The sequence below is a fragment of the Engraulis encrasicolus genome, chromosome 9 (genome assembly GCF_034702125.1).
Source record: "Engraulis encrasicolus isolate BLACKSEA-1 chromosome 9, IST_EnEncr_1.0, whole genome shotgun sequence".
Classification (NCBI taxonomy): domain Eukaryota; kingdom Metazoa; phylum Chordata; class Actinopteri; order Clupeiformes; family Engraulidae; genus Engraulis; species Engraulis encrasicolus.
Window position 1 is genome coordinate 22,711,567 of NC_085865.1, and position 5,000 is coordinate 22,716,566.

Sequence of the window (5,000 nt, forward strand, 5' to 3'; positions counted from 1 at the left end):
ACGTGCTCCTTTCACATGTGTCCTGTTGGGCTTGATTCTTCATACTGTATGTCTCACATATGCTGCAGTCATGGCAATGCTTAGTGCTACTGACAGTATTTGTTGCCACCGTATGCCAGGCTTGAGCTTTATTTTATTTTATTTTATTTTATTTTATGCTGTCTTGCTGTCCCTGTGAAAAAAAATTGTGTGTGTGCTTTTGTGTCCATGTCTTATGTCTTTCCCAGTGTGTGTGTCCTTGTGGTCGTGTGAATATTTGCTTATGTGTGTGTGTCTGGGTGGGTGTCCATGCGCTTGATTTTGTGTGTGTGTGTGTGTGTGTGTGTGTGTGTGTGTGTGTGTGTGTGTGTGTGTGTGTGTGTGTGTGTGTGTGTGTGTGTGTGTGTGTGTGTGTGTGTGTGTCTGTGTGTGTGTGTGTGTGTGTGTGTGTGTGTGTGTGTGTGTGTGTGTGTGTGTGTGTGTGTGTGTGTGTGTCTGTCTGTGTCTGTGTGTGTGTGTGATTGTAATTGTGATCGTGCTCATGCTCGTGTGTGCATATGCGTGTGTACGTGTGCGTGTATGTGTTGATGTGTGTGCAAATGTGTTTTACTTTGTCATACGCACGGCATGTTTGTGCTCATTCCTCTCAGTATGTGTGTGTGTCCATTTGTGTGACGGTGAGTGTCTGTGTATGATGTTTGTATTTGGGCAGGGGGACACTCGAGGCGTAGCATGGAGGCTGCACTTTATATTTACTGTATCCATGTGTGTCCATGTGGGTCTGCATGGGGGCTGCAGTTTATGTTTACATCCATGTGTGTCTGCTTGTAAGGGATTAAGACAGAAAGGTTTACAGCTGTGACGGTAAGCCTCTTGTTCCCCCAATCTGTGTGTCTGTTTTTCTGCCCCTCCTTTCCTCTCTCTCCTCCTCTTTCTTTCTTTCTTTCTTTCTTTCTTTCTTTCTTTCTTTCTTTCTTTCTTTCTTTCTTTCTTTCTTTCTTTCTTTCTTTCTTTCTCTCTCTCTCTCTCTCTCTCTCTCTCTCTCTCTTTCTCTCCCTCTCTTTTCATTGTGTCTGTTGTCCCCATCTTCTTCTTTTCTTTCTCTCTTTCCACCACTCAGTTATTTCTCTGAGTGGACAGAGGAGTGGACAGAGGAGGAGGGTGCTGTGTGTGTGTGTGTGTGTGTGCGTGTGTGCGTGTGTATGTGTGTGTGTGCCTGTGTGTGTTTGTGTGTCCCTTACATGCACGCATGCATGTGTGATATGTGTGTGCGAGTGTGTCTGTGTCTTCGTGTGTGTGTGTGTGTGTGTGTGCATGTGCATGCATGCCTACGTGTGTGTCTGCGCGTGTGCATGCCTTCGTGTGTGCGTTTGTGTGTGTTTGTTTGTGTGTGTGTGTGTGTGTGTGTGTGTGTGTGTCTGTGTGTGTGTGTGTCTGTCTGTCTGCGAGTGTGTGTGTGTGTGTGTGTGTGTGTGCCATGTTTACGTGTGTGTGTGTGTGCGCACGCGTGTGTCAGCGTGTCTGTGCATTTGAGTGTGTGTGCGTGTGTATGCATGTGTGCGTGTCTGAGTGTGTCTGTGTGTGTGCGTGCGCGTGTGTCTGTGTGATGTGGGGGTTTCTCTTTTTGCTCAGGCTCAGGAGGGGCTTGTCTGACAAACTGTCTGTGTTGCTACATTTTTCCCCCTCGGATTTGTTTCTTTTTTTCCTCCTTTTAGCACCCTCCCTCCATCGCTTCATCGCTGCCTCTCCTTTATTCCTCTCTCCTCATATCCCCCTCTCCCCCCATCTCTCCCCTCCTTCTCTCCTCCTGCTGCCCTCCCTTACTCTCCTACTTCCTCTCTCCCTTCTCATCTTCCTCTCTCTCTCTCTCTCTCTCTCTCTCTCTCTCTCTCTCTCTCTCTCTCTCTCTCTCTCTCTCTCTCTCTCTCTCTGTTACACACTCCTGCTCTCTCTCTCTCTCTCTCTCTCTCTCGCTCTCTCTCTCTTACGCACTCTTGCTCTCTCTCTCTCTTACGCACTCTTGCTCTCTCTCTCTCTCTCTCTCTCTCTCTCTCTCTCTCTCTCTCTCTCACGTTCTCCCTCTTGCTTCGCTCCACAAAGCTGCTTATTCTGATCTACGATGATAGTGCCTAATTTTTTGTCTGCCGGGCCCTTTGTGGTGAAAGAGACAGACAAAAAAAGTGAGTTGAAAGAAGGCAAAACAAGAAAAAGAAAAAGCCCAGTATCTTCCTTCTCCCTTCTCCCCACCCCCTTTTCACTCGACCACCCCACCCCACCTCACCCCCACATCCCTTTATTCACCATTACATTCCTCCTCCTCTCTACATCCTCTCTCCCTCCCTCTATCTCCTGCCCTCCCTCTCTCCTCCCACCCTCCGCCTCTCTCATCCCTCCCTCGATCCCTCTCTCGCTCCATAAAAGGGCTTAGGGAGAGAGGATGAAATTAAACATTATTGATAATTGGCTTTGGGATGCCGATGCATTGTGTCCATTTCTGTACCTACGCCTGCCCCCCTAATTGAGCGTGAAATCTCTGCTCCTAATCCAACTCTGACACAGACGGCCCCGACATCCCTCACCCCCCCAACACCACCCAGCACCCACCACCCCGAGCCACACACACGCATACACCTCCTCCCCATCACCACCCTCCAACACTACCACCAACACTTGCCAAACAGACACCATGCATGCACATTACACACCGAATCCAACTCTGACACGGAGGGCCCCGACATCCCTCATCCCCCAACACCAACCACCCACCACACACCACCCCCAACCACACACACGCATATCCCTCGTCCCCATCACTACCCCCCCCAACACCACCACTAACATTTGCCAAACAAACACCATGCATATTACACACGATACACCACAGACCACAGACCATACAGCACCACAACTACCTTGAGCAGCACCCCCACCACACACACACACACCACCACCACCACCACACACCACCCCCAGACCCATCGCTAAGCCCGCCCCTTCCTCTTCCTCCCCTTCATCGCCCTCACTAGCCCCTACGCTCACCAAACACACACTATCCACATCAGAACACCTGCCACACAGCACCACAGCCTGCACCACCATTACCACCACCAGTCTCCCCACCCCTCCTCACAGTTGCCCCCCTCCCTGTTCCTCCTCCTTCGAGATCATCACAAGCACATACTATCCATACCTCACACACCATGCAAACGCATACACACATACTTCACACACGCACACACAGACCATACGGCACCACAAGCAGCCTCCCCTCTCCCACTCCATCACCCACCGACCCAACCCACCCCCATCTCCTCCCCCCTCCCCTCCCCAAAGCTGACGATGATAAATGGCTTCATCTTGCCTCTTGCTCCCCTGCACTTTTGTGGGGCTAAAATGCTTATTATTCTTTTCTCTGTCTAATGGCTGTCAGTTTGAGCCGGGATCATAAATCTGACTCACAGGAAGCCACTCAGGAGGTTGGCTGGTTGGTCGGTCGGTTGGACTTGCTTGCATCTGTGTGTGTGTGTGTGTGTGTGTGTGTGTGTGTGTGTGTGTGTGTGTGTGTGTTGTGGTGTGTGTGTGTGTGTGTGTGTGTGTGTGTGTGTGTGTGTGTGTGTGTGTGTGTGTGTGTGTGTGTGTGTGTGTGTGTGTGTGTGTGTGTGTGTGTGTGTGTGTGTGTGCGTGCGTGCGTGCGCGCGCGTGCGTGGGTGTGTGCTTGTGTGCATGTAGGCTTTTTTTGTAATTGTTTAAATCCCCCTTGTGATGTGCTTTAAAGTCCCCGCGGATATGTAATTGCCTGTCAAACGCCTTTTTCCGGCTGGAACGGCTCACCGAGCGACGCCCCACACACACACACACACTCACACTCGTTCGCACACTCTACACACACACACACACTCTTGCGCACACTCTCACATACTCTCTCACACACTCTGCCAGTCTATGTACCCTGGCGTTCCCAGTGCATCCATGCGGAAGCAGTCATCTTTTTTTTTGAATAGGCAAAGATTGTGTGTGTGCGTGCGTGCATGCGTGCGTGTGTGATCTATTTTGGAGCATGGATCTTATTCAGTCATTGTTTTTATTTTTCGGGATTTTTTTTTCGGTCTTTTTCATTTTGTTTTCTCATCTTTTCTGCTCCACCCCACCTTCCTCCCTCCCTTCCTTCCTCCCTCCCTCTATGTTTTTCTCTGTGTGGCTTCCCCTCTTTCCCCTCTCCACGTCTTCAATCACAAACGGATTTGCTTTATTATTCTTTCATTATTCCTTTCATATTAGAAGTTCAGTAATAGTTTTTTTTATTTCTGTGGTTGGGGTGTTGCATGTGAACATTGAAGTTGTTGAGTCGTAAAAGCCATATCTAAATAGGATCCATTGTCACCACTTTGATTGAAATCCTCCTGCACCAGTCTCAAAACCGTGTGTGTGTGTGTGTGTGTGTGTGTGTGTGTGTGTGTGTGTGTGTGTGTGTGTGTGTGTGTGTGTGTGTGTGTGTGTGTGTGTGTGTGTGTGTGTGTGTGTGTGTGTGTGTGTGTGTGTGTGTGTGTGTGTGTGTGTGTGTGTGTGTGTGAACGCATGTGTGCGTTTGTATGTGTGTTCGTGTGTGTGCATGTGTGTGCATGTTTTTTGTGTACACAGTTTTGTGTGCCTGCATGTTTTCATGTGTATTCAGTGGACTTGTATGCATGTTTCCATGCATTCTCTCTCTCTCTCTCTCTCTCTCTCTCTCTCTCTCTCTCTCTCTCTCTCTCTCTCTCTCTCTCTCTCTCTCTCTCTCTCTCTCTCTCTCTCTCGCGCTCTCACATATGTTTTCATGCATGTGCATTCATTGTGTTTGTGTGTGTATGTGTGTGTGTGTGGGTTTATGTGTGTGTGTGTGCCTGTGTGTCTGTGTGTGTGTCTGTGTGCATGCACATGTTTTCATGTATGGGTTGGGAGTTTGTTGGGCATGAATACATTGAAATAATTCTGTCTTTTTGTGTCTACCCTGCCCCCCTACCCCCTCCACTACCCGCACCACC

The 5,000-nt window shown here is 49.2% G+C and overlaps 1 protein-coding gene across 1 annotated transcript in view; it reads left to right on the forward strand.

Moving 5' to 3' along the window:
• dpyda.1 (dihydropyrimidine dehydrogenase a, tandem duplicate 1) overlaps window positions 1-5,000 on the forward strand; it is a 290,320-nt gene that overhangs the window by 208,139 nt on the left and 77,181 nt on the right. The gene's annotated exons all lie outside the window — the stretch shown is intronic.